Source organism: Amblyomma mixtum, chromosome 4 (assembly GCF_055824585.1).
Source record: "Amblyomma mixtum isolate Tamu chromosome 4, ASM5582458v1, whole genome shotgun sequence".
NCBI lineage: Eukaryota > Metazoa > Arthropoda > Arachnida > Ixodida > Ixodidae > Amblyomma > Amblyomma mixtum.
The window spans coordinates 33,463,727-33,487,525 of record NC_143015.1 but is presented as its reverse complement, the minus strand read 5'-3'; the positions used below and the strand labels follow the sequence as shown (position 1 = coordinate 33,487,525).

The window sequence follows — 23,799 nt, the reverse complement described above, 5'->3', positions numbered from 1 at the left end:
ACTCATAAGCACCACGCTCCGAAAACACTGACCAGCAACTCGTAACACTGCGCAAATTTCACAAATTTCAGATGTGAGAACTTAACCTGGACAATGTCTTTCCTCGTGTAAAGACCAAAAGGCACATTTCAGGCACAAATAGCAACTACATAGTGGGGTAATTTTCTTTTTACATGGACAACAGATAAACTGAAAAGTTGTCACAGAGGTCGTCATTTGGAGAGCATCTGCTCCCAGTACGTTGATAAGGCATGCATATATGGTGCGTCCGCTCTCTCAAAACCCACACACACACACACACACACACACACACACGTTTATTTTCCACAAAGAAGTGGAAGGAGGCGGAGGGAAAAGTCGTGCATTTGCAGCTTGAATAAAGCCACTTCCTTGAAAAGAAATGAGAGCGAGAGCTCCATCGCAGCCCCCAAGAGGGCGCCACTCACAAGCCCACCAATGCATCACCCAGTATGGGTGATGCATTTGTGAGGAGTGCCTTCTGGATTTATCATAATGTAGGCATAAATATATTGCACTTTCAGCAGATTTCGGCACTTTCGGCAGATATGCCCAGTCGACGTAACCTTACTGGCAAGGCCCTGGTGGGCAACGCCGATGCCGAGTGCACAACAGAGAAAGTCTCTTATATGTGGTTCTTTCTAACATAGAGTAAGGAAACACTACTGGAGAGGCCCTTACGCCACCTTTTCGAAACCAGAAGTGAGGGGAGCGTCATGAAACTCCGCCACCACTCAGGCAATCGAGAGAGACTACCACCCCCATCGATAAAGCAACGGCAGTTTGGGGCAGAAGCTACTGTGGACAACCTCTTCCACATCAATAAGGAGCCTAGTGGCCGAGCTTGGTGCAGGTGCCACTGCCATGACACATTGCTGTGCTAAGGAATCCCAACGCTCCTTAGCAAGAAAGACGTGACTTCCAGCCCGGTTTCTATGAAATCAGCTTGGAGTACTGGGCCTCTCGTTATGTTTTCCTTCCTCCGTTTTTCTAACAAACACCATTTTTCGCACTGAATATCCTGCGTGAGCGGCACGTGTACGGTGGAAGCAATTGTGCGTGTTCTTTGCACCTCTTCGCCAGAATACAAAGAGGAGGCGTTCAGACATCTGCGTGTACCCCACATGAAAATGTAAGCAGCTGTCACCAGAAAAAGGAATTTAACAAGTCCACAACCGGAAAAAAACAACCGACACCGATGGTACCCCACCCATGCCCCCAGCCCCATGAGCCGTAAGCCCGAGTCCCGGGTTCGGTCTACATGTCGCTAGTGGCTGGGACCAAACCAGCCAGGAATGGCATTGACAAGCAGGTACTGGGTTGTGGCACACTGACCCGCCGACGCCCTTTACCCCGCAGGAGGTCCTCCGCAAAAATAAAATAATAAAAAGTGGGGACACAGAACCCGCACCTTCCTACCTCCAATCATCCCTACCTTACACCCCAGCCATTGGCTTAGCTGCAGCCCACTGATCAGCCGGGGCCGGGTTCCGAGCTGCCTCCGTGTTCTCCACGTGTGCACACCAGGTTTGGAGGCCCAACCTGGGCTCAGCCAACCTGGCACCGCGGTGCCGGTGGATCGCAGACGGCTGCCACATCTCCGACCGGACGGGGGGTTCTCGGCTCATATATCCTGCCGGGTATACCAGGAGGTGAAGACACCCACGGAAATACTGCCAACATGGACAGCGTCATAACGTGTCTGTTTCGTTCGAACCTCGTCTCCAGGATGGAGAACCCGACACCTGCCAGAGCTTTTTGGCCGAGTGCGATACGAGTCTGACTAGTGGGCCATGCTTCTGGTAATCGCCGAGGGGATGAAGGGCTCTTATGTATGGGGCAGGTGCCCACGTACGTTCCTCGGCGCCTAGCAGACAATTCAGAGCGGCGAATATATGTCACCTAACATATCATTCGTGAGCTTGTATGTGTGCCAGGACCCTATCTACTCCTCCGTCTGAGTGGGTCCGCGATGATGCCAGTGCACCATGCTGGCACAGCTCGTACTTGACGCGCCGTTGCTTGTGCCACATCAGATTACAGCTTTCTTTCTAGCTTTCGCGATAAAAGATGAAGAAAGAGTGAACCACATTGGCCTGCAACCAACCATAGTGCACGTGACGGTCTTGCGCAGAAAGTCCAAGGTTGCAGGCGCCAGACGCATGTGCATCCTCAGATGTGATTTGCTGATCGATATCAATGGCGAGATATGTCGCTGCCAGAAATGGATTAGCCTGCAAACGCAGGTGAACGGACGCAAAATGAGGATATTATGTCGGCGATCCATATGCAGCCACTCGTAAACCCTAAGGTTATACAACGATCGAGGCCAAGAGAGCTGGACGCAGTCGACCCATACAGACATACGAGCTGCACCGCAAACAGCCGCTCCATGCGCGCAGTCATCAAAGCACCCCGTTCGCGAAGGCGCACGGCGCGATCCCGCGAACACGGGAAATCCGACCCGCGCGCTGATCAGATATCTGGCGCTCCAAACGAGCTGGACGACCTTCAGTCGGCCCTGCGGCTCCCAACGCTCCCAGATGGCACTAACGGCAAAGGAGGCGCACGAGCGTTCGTTCATGGGCGGCGCAAACAAAGCTGCCAACGCGAATGGGGCGCGAAAAGAGACATCCGAATCACTCGCCGTGGCGGTCGAAGAGGGACGCCCCCGAAGGCAGGAAGTTGTCAATGAAAGACCGATGCGGCTTCCAAGGCTAGCGTAAGGACGCACACGCATCGATCTTGGGACACGCGCGAGATTGTCCGACGTCCACAACGTTGCCGACTGTCAACCGTTGCCGTCGATAGAGGTAGAGGTCCGGCTCGTACGGAGCGTGGAGAACAGCGAAAGGCGACGCGGATATCGCATTCCCATTGCAAATGCGCCATCGGCCGGTGCCATATGAAAGAGATATGTGTGGAGTGATCTATCATCAAGGCGGGAACCAACACAGAACATCAATGCACAAAGACCATAGCAATCTAGTGACCTCCAGACAGCGCGAGCCATCTCCCATTGAAACGAACATTCGCATCAAGGGGCATTTTGCACTCATAACCGCGCAGGACAGATGTTCGACGAGTCCTCAGAGTGATCAAGTTCGCGGCACTGTTCAATAGTTCACTTACTACACCAGTAGCTTTCAAACGAATGTCAGGTCATCTTTCGGCCCTTGTCATACAAGCACAATGGCAGTCGCTACGGCAGGGAATCTAGCTCTAGGTCGCCAGCTAAGCAGCGGAACTACAATATAACCGCTCAGTAGCATTGAGACAATGGTGTCCTTCACGAATTCACTGACTGGTCAGACGGCTCATGTGACCTTGCGATGCCATCCCAACCTGTACTCATGGACCAGTCACCATGACTGGCCGAAAAAAGTCAGGCGACCTTACAACATCATCACACCTGTCCACCGTGGCAGATCCAATTATTAATTGGCCAGGAGCGATCACCTGATCATGTGTCGTCATCACAGCCTGCCCACCAACCTGGCGCAGCTCCGTGTCACGAAATTCGCTGATTGGTCGTAAGAGGTATGACCTTCGAGTTAAGCAAAGAATGTCAAGAAGAAGTCGAAATCAAAAATCAGCAAAAAATTCGATATATGCAAACGTCGGCACATCACAGCATATAGCGGCTACTGCAGCAAGCAGTCCGAATATGGCAGTTGATGGACACACACATAAGTTGCAACACACCCGCCGCGGTGGCTCAGTGGTAATGGCGCTCGGCTGCTGACCCGAAAGACGCGGGTTCGATCCCAGCCGCAGGGGTCGAATTTCTATGGAGGTGAAATTCTAGAGGCCCGTGTACTGTGCGATGTCAGTGCACGCAAAAGGAGGGCCCCAGGTGGTGGAATTCATTCCGGAGCCCCTCGCTACGGCGTCCCTCATAACCTGAGTCGCTTTGGGACGTTAAACCCCAATAATAGCTTGCAACAGGAGCAGCGACAGGTATGAAATTTAAATCTATCATATTCCACTCTTAGAGTGACAAGCGTCCCTATAGTTTTTGTTCTCTTCGCGCTTATGTTAGAGCACAGCGCTCCGAGGTTGTTGCCGCAGGCGACGACAGGCTACAGTATCCTCAGTCCTCACAGCTTTCGTTCCCTCTTTCTGCATCCGCAAGCACGCATGCGCGGCTCTGGAGAGTGCCTGCCGCTGGGAAACGCACCGATCTCTGGGACTAGACGCGTTGCGTGCGCACCGCCGACGGCGCTGTCCTCGCGTGCTGGGCAGCCGCCTCTCGTCGTGTAGAGGAAAGCCTAACTGGATGAGGTCAGTTAAGATAAAAAGATAAAGTAAACCAATAAAAAAAAAGAACTCCAAGGGGCGTCCAGGCGGCAACAAGGGAGGACAAACTCAACAGTCCTTGCGGGGCTCTTCCTCGTGTCGGCGATGCTGTTTCTTTTTTCAGTATTATCGCATCTCTCCTCTCGCGTAATGCTTTTCTAGTCGACGCCGGCGAAGGGGGCATTTCGCCCAAGGCCGTTTCCGGGAGCCCCTCGTCGATTGTCCACTCCCCCTCCGGTCAGCTGTTTCGGTGGGGAGGAGGAGGGTACCAAGGGAGAGATGGACGAGCATGGAACGTGCACGCGTCTTCTTCTCGGACCCCGTACACGACGAGCTGAACCACCACCACCGCGGCCGGGGGAGCGGCGATCCAGTGGCGGCGTCCTTGGCACCTGGCGCGATTCGCGATGGTCTCCGGGTACAGGTGTGGCGGCGTTTGCGCAATGGGCCCTCCTCATCGCCGGTGGTTGTGAAAGACGCATGCCTCCCCGACACCTCTGGGCGGGCTCGTCATTATGAGCGCACCTGCTACGCGCGGGTCGTATCATGAACGGGGAGCGGCAGCGCGGCTGCAGCACGAATCACTTGTGTGCATGTGTAGCCTTTACCTCCGTTCTATATCAGTGCCGCCCTTTTATTTCAAATTCCGCGTTGCGCCACGACCACACGAGTGCCGACGTGTCATTCTTGGCGTACGTAGCTGTTGTGTATCAGTCGAACGCCAGGCTGGAACAGAACAACGTTTATTGATGCAGTGCCTTTTTATAGGCCGATGGACATGTGATCTACCGATGGCTGCTTGCGTGGCTGATAAGCGATACATGAAAAATGCAGTGTTAAAACATGCGCATGCGCTGTCAGTACACCGCACTCCTTTCTCCTAAGATTATTTGCACAATCCAAAACTGACTCGCTAGACAACAATTCCATAACGCACGACAGGTCGCCCAGTACAGCCATTACATCTGTACTGTACAGCTGTACAACTGTACAGTACAGTACAGCAGTACAGTACACCACAGTAGCCAAGGAGACAGAACCAGTACAGCCATTCATGATCGAAGGAAGCTTCTCCGCAGCTAGGTTTCACAAGAACACGCGGTTGACATGCATGGACGTCCGGGTGCGTATTTGCATCGACAGAGCCGCTTCGGTTTCGTCAGGCCTTTACGAAAACTGCGTGTGCGTCTGGGAGGGCGCTCGAAAACTAGTCAATGCAAATGGCAACGCCTGTATACAGCGTGTGAATAAGGGCACACATATGCGCACTAGAAAACGACCGTCCGTGGCAATTGCTAGTGAAATCCTATGGCACACCATTACAAAAAAAGTTTTAGACAGTCTATAGATATCTATAGACTTCTGTCTATAAAGTTTATAGACAAATCCTAGAGAACAGTCTATAGGCAATGCAAATAGACAGTCTATAGACAATCTGTAGACTATGAATAGACAAAAAGCAATATCTATAGGAAGTCAATAGAGTCAATAAGTCTACAGATTGTCTATAAGGGAATGGCTATCAAGATCAGTGCATGCCTCCAAGCCGGACAAGCTTTCTGAATGCATCCCGCGACGCAATGCGGTTTTTTTCGGTCTGTATTCGGGAAGAGATATTTCCGACCTCTCCACTGCGGTAACGCTGGTATAGAGTACACCTACCTATCCTATTCGGGATCCCGGACGGGGTAACCGTTTCCACGAAAAGACACGCCGCGAGCTCGCGCTAAACGGCGCACGGGTAAGAGTTTCACGCTTTGCTGCGTACTTACGCAAGCGTATACCATTCCATTCATGCGCACATCTACCTCGTCGCCAAGAAAGCGTAGACGAGGAGGCATACCGCGCATGCGCTGCTGAATTACGCATTAGGTTTCGCGCGAGCGCTACACACCATAGGACATAACAGCGTGCGTACGCGGTTACGCAAAGACCTGCTCGGCTGAGGTGTATAGTATATTAAAGTCCTCGCGTGTTGGGAAATCGTGCAACCATAAAAAAATACACAACAGAAAATGCGTAGGCGCTCGCGTGTCCACGTGGAGCTGTCTTCGTGGGGCTGCAACAAGTGTTCGCGTTAATTGCGAGCTCGAAGCCGGCTGACTCCCGGTATACGTATGCGCCACGTGTGTAATTACAACGCACAGATTGCGCAGACCTGTCCCCGTACCACGTGAGCGCGCATTTACAGATTGCGCGCACACCCTAATATACGAAGCAACGGTTATGTGTCTTTAGGGTGATTGCGATCCGATAATTGCAAAGCAGGAGTTTCGGGCTCTAGAGTGGAACGGTCGCTTACGAAAGACACCACCGTGGAATCATTCGGACCACACAGATATAAAATATGAAGAGTTTTCCTCGAACTGCTAGCTTGCACGGTTTCGCCCGTCCTATGGCAATTACTGTTGGGTTGCTAAACGAACGCAAAAACTGAGAGGGCTCTGCACAAGGCTGTATTTTAAAAACCTGTTTTGTATTCGGAGTAACTGTGGACGTTGCAACAGTATAAAATGTTTTCGAATCATATAACTATATAGCTTCGCGTAGCCACTACTAGAGGCTTGATCGGGAACCTCGTTCGAATGTTATAAACTGGGCTGTCGTCAACGAACAGCAAACGTGCACATCGATGCACGCAATACGTCTTATAGTCAAATATGGCGGAAGATTCTACAGAAGGTATGCTATTTGCATATGTCATTGACGGTGAGTGTATACGAACAGCCAACCAAGTTGTGGTTCGACATTTTGCAGCAAATCGCGTCTCTGTTCATGGAACATAGGAGCAGCATTTCTCACAGCTACGGAAGCAAAAATGTGCGGCCTCACGGACAGCGAGGAGCGAGGCGACTTTTGAATACATATAGGAGCCGAGAATTCTCTCTATTAATTGCTCACCTAATGCAATCTGAAACCTGGCTCACCCATCCCATACGGCAAATTTCATGAATATGGACTGCTTCACAAATGCAATGCGCGTAATCATTGCCGTGGTTTGATGTGTCCAGTTCACACGACGCGATATCAGGCAGGTTCGCGTAATTCTGCAGTTTTGTCAAAGCACAGAAGATGCAGGCGCATGCCAACCACCACTTTCTATCTTCTTCACACGGTGACCCATACGGCCTTCTACATTTTTTTTTTATCTTCCAGACTGAAAGCACACAAGCTCGAGCACACGCCACAGAAAAAATCACAGGAACGCATAATTCCACTATGTGTTGTCAACGCGATAACCTTAGAAGCCGTTGATGTCATTACCACAAGAGAATTACTTTTGGTGTTTTGTCATCACTTCCGGTCCGGTGAAGTCGCATTCCTCCTGCCATTGGGAATGCTCCGGTCTGATGACGTCACATTCCTCCTGCCAATGGGAATGCTCCGGTCTGGTGACGTCACTTCCCTTCAGCCAATGCGAATGCTCCGGTCTGGTGAAATCCCATTCCTCCAGCCAATGCGTATGCTCCGGTCTGGTGAAGTCACATTCCTCCAGCCAGTCAGTAAAATTATTGACGCATTTTCGGATGACGCATTTTCCCCCCGATGCTGCTTCAAATGCTATCGTATTAATACTATAGCCGTGCAACGGAGAACTCGTGGCCGACGTGCGAAGCCGAACGGGCCTCGTTTGAAAGCGACCTTCGGGTGAACGCGAGAACTGGCCTCGCCACTCGGTTATGCGATCGCTAACGAAGGGACCCCTCCCTCCCAACGGTGTCCAAGAAAGAGAGAAGAGAACGAAAAACAAGGACCGACGGCGCATACGAAAGATCGTAACGGTTCCCGGAGGAGGGAAAAAAACGCGCAGAGGGAAACCAGACCGACGAGGCAAAACTGTTACAGGTGTCCTTATCGGTGGGTCAAGACAGGTCTGCGCGCACGCGGGGTAGAATTAAAACGGCTCCGCACATTAGGGAAAAATGAAAGCAATATCCCGAGAAAAAAAAAATAAATAAATAAAAGGTCTTAAGAGGTCGGTTCACAGGTGCAAAGTATCTGACGATCGGACAAACGAAAGCGCGTTGATAATGAAGGCCCCGTGCGTCCTTTGCGAACTGGTTCAACGGCCAGCACGGAGCCACAGGCGACGAAAGCTCGCCGGTGTGATGTGTAACGGTTTTCTTTCTGTCGACCGACCTTGGAGCGGCGTCGACTGATAGAGCCGAGCACGCGAACGAACGGACGCCGCCAAGGCGCCGCGAAAATCCGCTTTCACGATCGGCGGCGTATTAGAGCTGGACCGAAATCGGGTCACGTCGTCGAAGAGGCGCGGCAGTATGCGAGGCACGGCCGCGGTATGCTGCACGCGCGGTCGAGGATATGCAGCTACGCTCGAACGCATCTGATACGCGCGGCACTATACGCCAAGTGACGTAACTGGATGCACCGGGCCCTTTGTACAGGGATCGGCGCCGTACCAGTGCTGGGAAAGTGGTTTCTGTGCTGGGAAAGCGGGGAAGTTGTGCAGGGTGATACGCTAACGGAACCTCGATTTTCAGCTATGCTGATTGATTGATTGATTGATTGATTGATTGATTGATTGATTGATTGATTGATTGATTGATTGATTGATTGATTGATTGATTGATTGATTGAAGGAAGGAAGGAAGGAAGGAAGGAAGGCATGTGGCGCATGATTACTTTACAGCCTGCATGCATTGTCTGAATGAAACCCAGCTGTGCCATTTTTCGTCCTTTCCTTGTAAGTGCATAAGAACTAATCCTATGGGTACCCCTTGATAAAAATGGTCTATAGACAGCCTATAGATTCCTTATAGACTCTATTGCCCTCCTACAGATATTTCTTTTTGTCTATTTATAGTCTATAGACAAAAGTCTACTAAAAGTGTATGGCCGTAAATCTATAGATTATCTATAGATTGCCAATAGTATTTGTATTGCCTATAGACTGCTCACTAGGGTTTGTCTATAGAGACTATAGAGTTTATAGACAGAAGTCTATGGACCGTCTATAGAATGTGTAAAAAAATTTGTAAGAACCGGGAGCAAAATCGCTCGTTGTCTGTGCGCAGCTGGCCTAGCGCGAACGCTCCGTACCGCAGCAATGCCCGCTCATCGTCGTCTTCTATGTAGCACAAATCCGTGCTTTCGCACTGATTCGAATGCGGTAATTATTCGCTGAGAGAGAGAGAGAGAAAACTTTTATTGCTCTTTCAAGAGATTCGCGGAGATGAAGACTTCTTGGTCGTCCTGCTTGGGCGCTGGCGACTTGAGTCTTCGAGCAAGGGTGGGCCCTCAGTCCAGGGCTCCACTGAGTCGTGCCGCTTCAACAGCGTGCTGTACCAAGGCCCTCTGGACCTCGAGCTCGCTGCTGGAGAGACAGCTCTCCCATTGCTCCTCACTCGGTGGTTGATAATTGTGGAATGCTATGTTTCTTTCGCACTCCCAGGTAATGTGATAGAGTGTAGGTGTACCGCCGCACCAGGGACAGTCTGATCTGAATTGCGTTGGTGACATTTTGCTGTATATGTACAGGTTAGGAAAAGTGTTCGTCTGTAGCCTACGCCATCCTACAGCCTCTTCCCTAGTCAGTGCTCTGTGTGGTGGTGGATACCTCAATCTAGTTCCCCTAAGTTCTCTGCACACACTTTTGAAGTCTATTGGATGGCCCGCTCGAGGTTAGGCGAGGCGATTGAGAAGACACCGCACCCTGTACATATATCTTCAGGTGAAGTCAACGGGGCGCCGCAAGAGAATGATGACGACCACGAAACCGTTCACTGAATTTGGTCGTCTCCTAGATGGGAGGGCAAATCACCTAATAAAAGGGCCGATCATCATCAACAAACGTCCAGCGTTTCCATGAAAGCAAGCGGCGTGCTACACAGTTGGACACAAAATCCCTCTGTTTAAGATCATGTCCAGCGTCGCACTATATGTATAATGCAGGCGAGCCTGGGATTTCAGGTCGAGTCGAACAGCGTTTCCTGACAGCTGACCCTAAAGCTGCAGCACTGCCATTGTAGACTCGCAAGCAGCGCGCAGAAATCGCTCTCCGTTACAAGGCTTGGAGTGGCCGTTAAAACCGCTCCGCGGATGCAGTAACGGCAAACGGCTTGCCTCCAGGTTTGCGGGGAAGGATAACAAAATTTCGTTAAGCTAAGTGGCCGCCACTGTAAGACGCTTGCGTGTGCTCAGCACGTACCACTTTGCAGCGATCAATTTCGACCGACTGCGGTCGTATCGGCGCCGGTGCTGTACTACATCCTGCAGAACTCAGGATTGAATGCGTAGCCACTGACGCATCCACTTGTGACAAAGCTTGTACGGCACAGGGAATATATTACGATGAGACAGCGCGGAGCGGTTCTCTAGTTCTTGCCTTTAAGGTGCTCTTTACAGACTCCTTTGCTCTTCTAAAAGCCGTACCTGGTACGCGTACCCTCGCTTTTTAAAAGCGCATAGATAACGTACGCTGTACGTCAGAAGATCGTGAACGGTGTCTCGCGGCTGTGCACACCTCGCTTAATAATCAATGGCCGGAATGCAGTCTGCTTGTTTCGTCCCAAATATGTATAGAAACAGCCACTTTTTTGGTTTGGTTTTGTTCTGGTCTTGCTGAGGTTTAGCGTCCCAAAGCGACTAAGACTATGAGGGATGCCGTAGTGGAGGGCTCCGGAAATTTCGACCACCAGGGGTTCTTTAACGTGCACTGACATCGCACAGCAGACGGGCCTCTAGAATTTCGCCTCCAGCGAAATTCGACCGCCGCGGCCGGGATCGAACCCGCGTATTTCGGGTCAGCAGCCGAGCACCATTTATCCACCGCGGCGGGGCGGAAACAGCTACTCCAAAATTCTAAACTACAGAGTTTAAATAAAGGGGCATTTTGCGGTTCAGATGTTCGGTGCCTGAACTAGCAGCTGATCTATTCTTCTACACGTGGCTCGCAAGTATACGGCAACTGAAAAAAAAAATGGGACGAGGGCCGAGACACTTTTCTTTTTTTTTTATGAAGACCTGCGAGGGCTTTCGCAACAGAGGTGGCTGGTCTGCGACGCCGCCGTTTTTCCCGTCGAGGAGGGGGGAGGGAGGCCTCCTAATTGTGGTAGAGCTCGTCGAAGGGAGCGTCGCCTGCTGCACCCCCCCCCCCCCCCCCCCCCCCCCCCCCCCTCCTTACATGACGAGGGCGCGCCACTCGTCCGCCGCTTGGAACCCCACCCAGCCTGGGCCGGATCCCGCGAGCGACCCCAGCCATCTCCGCACGCGTGCGCGGGGCGGTGAGTGTGGCGACATCTGGGCCGGCCGGGTGCCACCTTCGCTCACGCTAATCGAATCAGCCAATCAGGCTGGAGGGATGGACGTAGCAGCGACCGACGCCATCTTGCTCAGGGAAGAAACGAGGCGTCGGAATGACAGTCCGCTTTATTGTTTTTTAGGGCGAAAGCCTTTAATGGCTCATACTGTCGTCTGTTAACAAAGCGTGTCACACGCGTGTAACGCGGGAACTAAGAAAGATAGAAGATTGGTTTGGTTTTGTGGGGTTTAACGTCCCAAAGCGACTAAGGCTATGAGAGACGCCGTAGTGAAGGGCTCCGGAAATTTCGACCACCTGGGGTTCTTTAACGTGCACTGACATCGCACAGTACACGGGCCTCTAGAATTTCTCCTCCAAAGAAATTCTAGCCGCCGCGGCCGGGATCGAACCCGCGTCTTTTGGGTCAGCAGCCGAGCACCATAGCCAGCAATGGTTGCTTTAGATAGAGGAGGAGAAAAATGAACCTAGAAGCCAAGTTTGATGAGTGTAGGTTAATTAGTTATTTAATTATAGGCAAGAATGTCGAAATTGCGTTGAAATAGCGAGGACGTCGATATAGCCACGGGAACAGTGTAACGTCACATCCACAGGAAGTCGTCCTGGCACAGTGAAAATTGTCACAGAATGGTCGGGAAAACGCCGGATTGGTGTCAAAATAGATGGAAAAATGCGTAATTAAGAGTAATTAACACTTAAGATCCCCGAACGATGTGTAATTTGGGTATCGATCTATAGCCACGGGAACGGTGTGACGTCGCATCCCCTGGAAGTCGTCACGGCACAGTGTCCTCGGCTTTCGCCTCTCAACACTGTAGTTGCCAGTGTGCATGCATTTTTATTTTTCTTCTAGTTCTCCCTACTGGATGATGAGCTCGCGCAGCGAAAAAGAGACAAAGAAAAACGAAAAGCTTTCGAAGAAACCGGGTCGCGGCACGCCACGCTACACGCAGGGCATATGCAATATCTTCGAGTCTAGAGAACTCCAGGAAGACGGGCCTGGGATCGGTGGAGGAGGGTTAGATAAAACACAGACGCACGAACGAAGCCTATGCCACCCACGACGACACGAGCTTTACGGCCGCGTACGCTCGATTTCGGACCACAGGGCTGCACGCGATGCGGTAACGCTGCGGTCTATCGAGCCCGCTGATAAGGAAGATGAAGAACTCTCGAGGAACGCAGAAGCGCAGTAGTAAATTCGTGCGGTCAACTGGTACAAAACGCGAATAGGCATTCGGCCCCGGGTCTTTACGAGCCATTTTGCTGAATGATAATGTTATGCGCTTCAAGCCGGCTAGACAGCTCACCTTCCTTCCTGTCTCCTTTCTTTCGCTTTAGCGTAGTGGGTGTTCTAGTTTCAACCTCGCCTTTACTCCCTCTAGACAGCCAATATGGGCGCTTTTTAACGATGCCTTTAGCTCGTTCCGATTAGTGCCTTCCTGCTGTGTCCAGTACATAAACCCGCGGCGGGCGAGAGCCTTTCCGCTAAGTGCGCCTTGAGTTTGTAATCTCCTCCCAAGAAGCCCTGAGAAAGAATCTGGCAGGAAGTGGCCCAGGAAAGCGGTGCGGCAAGTTAGCCTATTATGGATTCACTGCAGTGGACACCTCGAGAGAGCGGGATCATGGGAAATGCGCTGGAATGCTGGCAATGCGGCTCCATGGCGTCTCTGCACCCGTCAGAGTCGCTCAGCGCGGTTACGGGTGCGTTATGCCCCAAAACACATGGTCCTGGGTTCGATTCCCAGGCTACGGCTGCCTCAGTTTCGACGGAGGCGAAATAAAAAACGCCCGCGTGGAGCATGTCTGAGGAGACCAGGCGGTCGACATGACTTCAGGACACGGATACGGCTCGGGAAGGTCGCAGTTGGTTGATTCTCCTGCTTTTTGCGACAACGCGGTCGGAAATGTGATCTGTTGTTCGCGGGGAGGAAAAGCAAGAGGGTTGTGAATAAAGTTTGGTTTGGTTTCGTTTGGTTTATTGAGGTTCAACATCCCAAAGCGGCTCAGGCTATGAGGGACGCCGTAGTGAAGGGCTCTGGAAATTTCGACCACCTGGGGTTCTTTAGCGTGCACTGGCATCGCACAGTACACGGGCCTCCAGAATTTCGCCTCCATCGAAATTCGACCGCCGCGGCCGGGATCGAACCCGTGTCTTTCGGGCCAGCAGCCGAGCACCATAACCACTGAGCCACCGCGGCGGCTTTGTGAAGAAAGTGTACAATGCAGGAAGACATTGGCGCAAGAATTAATCCCCCCCCCCCCCCTCAAAAACAAAATGTCGAAAGGACGGCAAATTCAATTCGGCATAACAGTGTAAAATAATAAATGCTGTTCGCTCCTTGACATCGGTTGACAGGTGCTACCAAGACGAAGCGGGAAGATGACGCAGAACGAGCGGCAAGGGCCGAGGCTGGACAAAGGGGACGAGTTTTGGACAGACAAAGAAAACATGAAACCAGTACGTCCACACTGCCTAACGCGCTACATTTAGCACCGTACAAGACCCGACGCTTTCAGAACCTCATGCATAGTTCACAATCACGGTTATACGCTGTGCAGGCATGACGAAGCGCAGCAGATGCAAGACGAAGCCGACCGCGTGCGTCAACCGAGGGGGGCCACGTGGAGCAAGACCGATGGCGGATGCCCGGGTCGCCGAGAGGGCTCTTATTTTGGGCCGTCTGGTGCACCGTGACTCACGTCCCGATACTAAACAGGACGCCGTCGTCCCCCGACGAAAGGCGAAACCTCCATTCGCGGGCACAGAGATCCGTCAAGGACGAACTCTCCCGCCTAGTTTCGGCAGAGTACGGTGCAGCGTCGGGAAGCCCAGTTCACTGCACACGAGTGCAGGCCAGTGATTCTCGCCTATACAGGAACACATTCGATATGAGCAAACATTCAATTGACACTGCTTACAACACTGCGCCCTCCAACGCACCGCAGGCCGCCAGTTCATCTACATCTCGCTGCTCTTTCGTATCGTCCACTGCTGTATCGGTATTGTGTCCTGCATATTTCCCATACCTATTCTCCCGCTCCTATCTGCAGGCTCCGCTGTAATGATCAATAAGCCCTGATGCGGGAAGCCTAATAATTTTTGCTCGGGCGCTTAATTCCGCGCCGAATGACATCATTGTCTCTCTCTGCGAATAAGTGTCCCATTCGGAGCAGTGACAGCGACAACTGCGCCCCACCCCCCGACTAGCCACACACATGTGCCTACGCAAGCCACGCCCATCTTGATCACAAAATGAGCTCATGAGGCGGCCGCCACTCCCCGGGCCGCACTGGCGGCTTCGCATTTAGGAATTAGGCGAACGCCGCCGGAGTATACCGCGCCTATAAACTACGGCGATGTCCAAGTTTGCCAAGCTTTGAAGGAGTGTCTGATGATGGCTAGCTGCCGCTGCCCCACAAGCAGCTAACGCAGACGGCGAAGGACAGTCGCCCTAGCGGGACTGCCGCTAGAAAATGCACCCGTCGGTTCGGTCTACCCCCGATGTGTCGCGTCTTTCGCGGTTGTGGTGGTAAAAACTGCATTATTGCTGCAGAGAGGGAGACGCCTCTCATAGAGGCCCTTGGGCCATCATAGAAGTAAGACGGAACGCGGGAATTCGGGCCCTCTTTAAACCAGCCCCTCCTTTGAGTCACGCACGGGCATTCCTCTCCAGCGGAGTCTCCTGAGTCCTGCAGGAGCGGTGCTTCCACGTTCTTCGTGCATGACTCAGCACAGCACAGCGCCGCCCAAGACGTCGCGGCGGCAGAGTCGTTTTTCAGAGTTCGCCCAGGACGTCCACTGCTACGCGAGTGTTTGGAAAAGCGGAATCAAGAATGCAAGAAAAGAACGGGGGGGGGGGGGGGGGGGGGGTGTCTTTTTTCACAAGCTCGGTGTAGTTCAGCAGTGCGCTGCACAGAACTGGCGGGGCGCGGTAGGCTGCGACGGCGTCGAAATAAGAGCTCCGTTATACGCGGCCATTGTTTGGTCTTCGCAGTGCGGTGCCGAGGAGGATGGGGGCCGGGAAAGACGATAGCCGTGTGTCGCGGCAGCGGCGGGGACGCGACGCACGCGGAACGGACCCGCCCACGGCGACGACCAGCGCACGTTTGTTTATCCGGGATGCGGCGGAGACGGGCAAGAAAGACCCGCGGGGGCAGCGTACGGTCGCGAAATTTATGAGTGGGAACACAGCAGTGCGTGGCAAATAGCTTCGAACCCTATACGATACGTGGCGGCCGCTTTAAGAAGCAAAGTGGAAAGGGAGGTGCGTTCTTCAGTTTGTCAGAAGCGGACAACGCAGCAGAACCTTTTCCATCTGCGAATAGCAGCCGCCGTGTGTCGCCACAAGTAGCGTGCGAGGCTATCTAACACACGCTGCCGTGTTCACGCTCATGAATTTCATGACTGTACCGGCAAGGAAGAGAATAAAAGAATGACGACGCTTAGCAGTATTATCCGATATTCAGACATTGCCATATCATAGAGAACAAATTTTCCCTACTGTTACGGACCTTCTTTATAGCATTCGCGAGAAAAAACTCTATACGTAGACACTGATACGGCGATGAAATTATTTCCAGATGGTAATTAATCGACTAAATAGCAAGTGGTTCAGCGGAATCGGCACAACTAAAGACAAAGGTTGTCACAAGCGTGCGAAGCTTGTGCGAAGCAGACGCTCTTCACGGGACTGATTCCCACGTTCTCGACGGTGTGGATGGCGTGGAGTCTGGTACAACACTACGAGATCTAAATAAACGATATGACTGGCTATATTCGGTGCACGTAGGGCAACAACGAATAGCTCAGCGCCCGGACGTATCTATTCCCTCTGGATTCCTAGACACCGCTGTGGCGCTCCTGTATTGACACTGTGGAGCCTCGCCGCTCAAGTGATGCCGGCAGGCATTGAGTAAGCAGCTGCTGATGTAACCAACCACACAACGTGTGGTTACATTACAAAGAGAGACAAAAAAAAAACTGCTCACTCCCACCACGACCACGAACGTTTCTTCGACCTGCTGGTGCCATCAGGACTATCGATTGTGACATTATCTAACGGGCAGCCAGATAGCGCAACGTGGTGCCCGCTGATAAGAATAACCTTATCGACTCTGCAAATGCGTAGCGAGAGTGCTACGGTATACGTGGGACGGAGTGTTTTCTAGCGCCCGCCGACGGCGCAGGCATTCAGCCTCGGAGCCAAGCCGAATACCTGCCAAAAGACGGACTTCCAATTTCCTCAGGGTTAAGCCTAAAGCAGATGGCCAGTGCCAAATGTGCCCGAGAAGAGGATTCGAATTTTCTTGCCGTATCTGCTGGGCACAGTCGTGCGAAGTTCCACAGTAGATGCTATGCTGGGATTCTTTATAGAGATTGTGAGAATGCAGCACAGCAATCCCGCGTTCTCGCAGGAATCGTTCTCGTGCTATCTTGACGAAGTAAACGAATGCTAATGCAACCTAGGGCTGGTTTGTGAAGAGAAGAAATAAAAAAATAAAATCAAAGATCAAGTGCCGCGGGACAGCGGCGCGCTATTACATTTTCCACAGCGAAGACGGCGTACAATCGGGGACAAACGTCTCTGGACGGCTGGAGACCACATTTGTGGAGATGGCAGTTAAAATCATGCCCTTTACCCTCCACAGGTGTGGTCTCCATCCCGGCGCCTAAGAATGGAGCAATCGGATTTGTTAACAGAGCACGCGGTCCACAGACTTTTGTCCCCGACTGTGCTCGAACTTTCGAGGCGACGGCAACGGTGCCATTCTCCCCAGTGAGCACTGACGCCACTATTCAATATGGTTTATGGTTTATGGGGTTTAACGTCCAAAGTGACTCAGGCTATGAGGAACGCCGTAGTGGAGGGCTCCGGAAATTTGGGCCACCTGGGGTTCTTTAACGTGCACTGACATCGCACAGTACACGGGCCTCTAGAACTTCGCCTCCAAAGAAATTCAACCGCCGCGACCGGGATCGAACCCGCGTCATTCGGGTCAGCAGCCGAGCACCATAACCACTGAGCCACCGCGAAGGCAAATCATTCAATAGTTGCTCCACGTGGTTCTCGAATCTCGACCGAGAACCGTTCGCAGTAGTGCTCGCATAAAAGTGCTTGCACAAACGAGTACAGTAATCATTATTTTTTTCGTATTTCCTATTGTTTTCAGAAAGTGCTGCCCGAAGACGTAACGCAACTACTTGAAATGACACACGGAAGATGCCAACTGGGCCAAGAGACAAAAGAGTGGTCCGCAAAGTGTATATGGAAGGCAGAATAAGCGCGCATGAAAATAAGATGCAAACCGGAACAGTCAGCTGTACACAGAAAAAAAAAAAAAAACTAGCACAGTTATGGGGCCAAAAAGTTGGAACGAGAGTCCACAACGCTTGTCTCGTTCGAGACAGCTCACGCTAAGCCCGCAAGAGAAAGGCGCCTTTCGGCAGGAAGAAAGGACGACGGACTACACGCACAGTCCAACGACGCTAACGAGACGCGGCGTCCAAGACGTAGCGAAGAGCGACCCGGAACACGGACGCGCCTCACATTCGGCCGGAGACGCTTCGTGCAGTGCAGCGCCGGCGTCAAACCATGCAGGACACAGTCCACAGGAAACGCGGCGGAAGTATGGAAGCAATAAAACTGGAGCGAACCCCGACGTCCGGGGGGGGGGGGGGGGGGGGGAGTAAAGATGGCGACCGGATAGCGAACGAAAGACAAAGAAAGAAATAAGGCCAAGCGATGCCCATAAAGCATAGAAAGCAGCCGACACAAAAGTAAAGAAACGCAGAGAACCCTATATGGCGGAGTTACGCCGCTCTTACGACGCAAGGGTGAGAGGGGAAGGGGAATGAAAACCATGAAACAAAAGAAACATAAACGACAGTGCGCGTGAAGCACGAAAGCTTCGTCCCAAAGGATGGCTGGAAGGAGGAGGGGGAGTGGGGGCAGGACTATCAGATAACGTCTGGCCGGGGATCCAAAGTGTGATGGATTTCCAGCCAACGAGAGCGGGTGCGTTTCGAACGCGCGCATGAACGCACGCACATCGTCATGATGGGTCGCCTTATCTTACGAAACGCCACCCGCCAATCTCTTCTCTCTCTCTCTCTCCCCGCCCCCCCTCCTTCTTTACTCATCCCTCTCAGTCGACGTCTCGAGTTCGTTGCACCGGCTCTCGTGACAGTTTCCTATCCACTGCGTCCCCCTCTCCGACGCCCCAGGCATACAACGATGCACGCAGCGCAATGAGAACCGGCTAAAAGAAGCGTATATACCGTCCCCTCCTCCTCACGTGCTCACGGAGATAAGCTCGGTCCATATTGGGCGATCAGTGTGACGCGAGAGTGTTGAAACGCGCAGCTTATGGCAAATTGGCCATTTAAAGCGAGATAGCATCTTCTCGGCGCGCTGTTTGCGTTTTTTTCCTTCTCTATTCCAGTTTCGCACGAAGTGAGTGAGTCACTGGCTCAAAGAATTAAATACTTACGGAGGATTTGGAAAGTTGCCCGTTCCGGTGCGTTTTTATTGGTGGGATTGAACAGCAACGAGGTTCAGTAATATGGGAGAGTGCAGTAGACCTGACTCGGTCGATTTACTCAACGAGGATCCGGTCCAAAGCCAATAAGCGTTCTCGGGTTTCCTTCCTCCAATCCTCTTTTCAATCCATTTAAATACATTGATCCAATTTTTTTCCTATCGTGCCAGCACAGCACGAACGTAGGTTCGTGGCAGTACTATAAACTCTAAAATCAAACGAACAAATTTTCGGCAGGATGCGCTGCGGATTTTCCAGAGAACGAAAAAAACGACAACATAAAACTGAGATAAGGGTGTCCTGACGAACGTGCAAAGAGCTGTCGCGCACTTCTGAAACGTGATTCGTACCAGGCGGGCGTGACACGCAGGCGTTCACAAAAGATGATGCACGATGACAATGACCCGATCAGCTCTCGCTTACCCCCTCTCCCAGCCAGCCATTGCGGGGTCGGTGAGAGCAGCTGTCCTGCCCTGTCACACACACATAAACACACCGACTGCCGGGTTCAGCCTTTTGTTTATTGTGGGTCTGTTCGCCTGAAGCTGGGCATGCGTATACAGCACCCGGCCGGATTCTTCCCACGGCCGGTTCGACGACAGACACTCATACGACGCCCAGTTCACATACGGCGCAAATGAGGCGTAGCCAAGGCGGTCATGAACTGCGTGCATGCTCATGCTGTGTCGTTGCTGCGTGCGCCAGTTAGCTCGTAAAGTAAACACCTCGGAAGAAGAGATCCACCACGCGGTTCGAGATCAGTGCACTCCACCGTCCGAGTATACGTTTCTTCAGAAAAAAGGTGCTCGATTATTTCGGTACCCTGCGGAGTGCGCCCCACAAGCCATGTGTGACCAAGGGTCTGAGAAGATCCCAGGCCACTCTACTACATCGAATTTGAACGGGCTCTGCTCGTACTCCTGCCTGGATGCATAAAGGCATGACATCGTCTCCGCTATGTTCTATATGTGGTGTGTGCGGGGATATAGGATATTATATTATGTACTGCCCAGAGTACAAAGCGGAAAGGTATGTGATGTTGGCTTCCTACGGTACAGTTCAAGATATTCTCTAGCCGAGTGGAAACCAGACATGCAGAAGAGAGGCTTCACGCCTTCTCTTTAACATCCCTGCAGGACACTGATCTTGTCTCTAAATGGTGACATCAGGGACGGTCTGTGGTCTTCTGTGATTTGATGTGCGCCTAGATGGTGCCTTCTGGAGTGTTCTACGTTATTCTGTGAGTGAATGTGTGCACGGATGGTGGCTCTGCAATGGACTATGTTCTACTGTGACTGAATATGTGTATTGATGGTGACTTCTGGAATGGATTATGTTGTGCTGTGAGTGAATGCGTGCGTAGATGGTGACTGCGGGAGTTGAATATGTTCTATTAAGGCGAAAGCCTTTAATGTCTCATCGTTGTAAGCAGCAGTTGTCGACAGAAATGTCACGCTTTTCAGTTGGTCGAAACGGTCGTGACGTCACAGTGCGCCAATTTCAAACGGGGCCTCAAAGTGGTGCGGAAAACGCTTTCGCCTCTACACGCTTTAGACAGTCAAAGTGCCCCCTGAATTTTTATAAGTGACTGAGCGCATAGCGGGGAAGATCTGATTGGTTTTAGGACATTATTGACATACAAGTGACGCTACGGTGGAGCAATTTCCGGCAGAATAAGCAAGGCGAATGCCACCTGTAGCATACAACAACTCAACTCAATTCATACCCGAGAAACTGACACGACGCGTTTCGCATCCATCATCGGAATAAACGCCTGACAAAAGCGCCAGCTCTCCTGCGCCACAGATCTCCATGCGGAGATTCAATACGGTAAAAAAGAACTCGTCTCGAAATGAACACTCGAGTTCAATTATCAGTTAAACTCGTCATAAATAATGAAAACGCTTGAATTTAGCCAACCCAGTGTCGGTGGGCGCCTCAACCGTGCCGTGGCTGAAGGAGGGAGTGAAAGAAAGATGGAAAGAGGCGCACAGGCGTCGTGAAGGATGGCTGCGTTCCAAGTTCGACCACCTGGGGTTCTTAAACGCGCAATGACGTCGCGCACCACACGGGCGCCTAAAGAGCGTAAGAAGTGAAACCAAAAGAATGTGGACCATGCCTCGTTCGCATAACACACAATGTAAATTAAATATCACGTATGCGACAATAAATCTCGATGCGATTTCAATGGGATAGCAAGATGTGGAGAGACAATTAGCCGCCCCGGTGGCTTAGTGGTTATGGTGCTCAGCTACTGACCCGAAAGACGCGGTTCGATCCCAACCGCAGCGGTCGCATTTCGATGGAGAGGCCCGTGTACTGTGCGATGTCAGTGCACGTTAGAGAACCCCAGGTGGTCGAAATGATCCGGAAACGCCCATTACGCCGTCCCTCATAGCCTGAGCCGCTTTGGGACATTAAACTCCATAAACCAATCCAAACACTTGGTTAGCAAACGCCGCCTTAACAGAACACTGCATGCAATCTTGCAGTAGTATTCAAATTCAGCTGCAGAAAATATGGCGAAATGGACCTGACGGTCTTTGTGATCGATCGATTGATTGATTGATTGATTGATTGATTGATTGATTGATTGATTGATTGATTGATTGATTGCGATGAAATCGGAGAGGCCAGCAAGTGCTGTATGCTGATGATATTCCCATTGGTCGCATGCGTAACCGGTGGCGTCATATGTTTCGCATTCCAAGGAGGACGTGCACTGGTGCTTAATAGGTACGGCCACCGCTGGCGACAGCTGCTTGTCTGACAACAGTAACGCACACAAGGATCCTTGCGTGAGCGGTGGTTTCAACATGCTTGCGCCAGTGTATGCCTTTATGTAAGTATGTAAGTAACGAGCATTACTCTACGTTCGTTCAATTTTAAAGCCTTGACGACCCCTCCGACATCAAAGGCACTTCACCCTTCCAAGTCACACAACTCCACCTAGCGGTAGGTACAACATCTCCCACTGGTGCGGGACATTTCGATCGCACTGAAGAGGCTTGAACATATAGTATACTGTGCGATGGCCGCGACGGTACAAGGCAAGTTGGCCCGCAGCAGCGGGTCGGGCACAACCGTTGAGAATCTTTTGAGACAAAAAAAAAAGTAAGTCCTTTCATCCGCCCTCCCAATGGCGATGAAATGACAGCAACAGCCAGCCGCATCCCATCCCCACCCCACATCCCTGGGTGCACCGACTCCAAGGCCCATATGCAGCACACGAGCATAGATGGCAGCACACTCCCAACATAACTCATGGTGTCTGGCAGGCGCGGTCGTCGAGGCACCCAAAAGAGTGCTCGCTTCCAGGCTCCACCTGTACACTCTCCTAGCCGACCACCACGTGAATGCTAGAGTCGTACCACCAACCACGGCTCGATGATGACGCCACTCCCACGCGCAGAAAAAATCCCAACAAATGAATGCCGCAAAGGTACAGTTGCGGACATAAGTAAACGGGGCACGCCACTCCGTTCTCAGCGCAATCACGCCTCCCCTACTGGAAATGAAGGAGCGCAGTTTGTCCGCGAGAAAGCCCACCAACGTCCACTTCCAGCATGCGCATACCACTGCTCCAAATTTCAGTCCGGTGACGCATGAAAAACATCTGAAGACGCGTGGTCCGCTTACTTCTGTCCGCGCCTGTAGGTATGGCATCTTCTGACCAGGGAACGCCTGACGAGCGTCGCACCGTGCACCTATGTCTACAAAGTGACATCAAAGCGTTCATCGTGACGTGAAAGCACCGCACTGCGCACCTTAGGTTCCGTTAGAATTGGGACAGCCGTGGCGAAACGGGACCCGTTGCCAAGCTTCCATTCCCCCCCCCCCCCCCATCCCCCCCCTCCCGTCGACACACTATACCGTCGAAGCGTTCGTCAAATCCGTCCGTCTAGCGGAGGACGCCGAATTCTGCACACCTGTCCGAGAACTGCCAAACCAGAGACACGTCGCGGCGGCGCGTCTGTCAGTCAGCGGAGAGGCCGTGGAAGTAGGATTCCAAGCCGACGCGCGGCGGTCGTCACTCAAAGGCCTCTCTCTAGCATGCATGCCAGGCGTGGCTCGGCGAGTACGCGAAGAAAATCGCGCCGCTCTGTAAGGGCAAAAAGGATAAATCGGGCCCGTTCTCTGCATATACAGGTGAGTGCAGCTGCGAATAGATGCGTCCGTGTGTACACACATCGGCTTCGTCTCGCGCTATTTGGCGCCATCGCGGAAATGTTCTGCCCGATCGCAAGGCAGCCGTATATACACAGGCGCGTGCGCTGGTTGCCCGTCAAATCACTGCCTTCTCCTCCGCCACCGCTACTTATGCGTACCTTCTTTTCCTTGCCGTGCGAGATGTGCGGAATTGATTTACACACCCTCTTTATTCGTACGCAGCCAGTAATTTCGGCCGCGTACTTCCTTTTAGGCATGCCCTGACGCCCACTTCTCGGGAGGTGTAGTCTAGAAAGATACTATTTTACATTCCCAAATCGGCTCAGCGTCCGCAGTCGCTCTCCGTACCCTTATAAAAAAAGGTCTAAAGACAGTCTACAGACTTCTTATAAACTCTATTGCCTTCCTGTAGATATTTATTTTTGTCTATTCATAGAGTATAGACTGTCTGCAGACAGAAGTCTACTAAATGTGCATGGTCATAATTCTAT

At 52.0% G+C, this 23,799-nt stretch overlaps 1 protein-coding gene across 8 annotated transcripts in view; it reads right to left on the bottom strand.

Annotated features, from left to right (window-relative positions):
* Positions 1 to 23,799, bottom strand: part of sick (sickie) — a 973,111-nt gene that overhangs the window by 30,124 nt on the left and 919,188 nt on the right. The gene's annotated exons all lie outside the window — the stretch shown is intronic.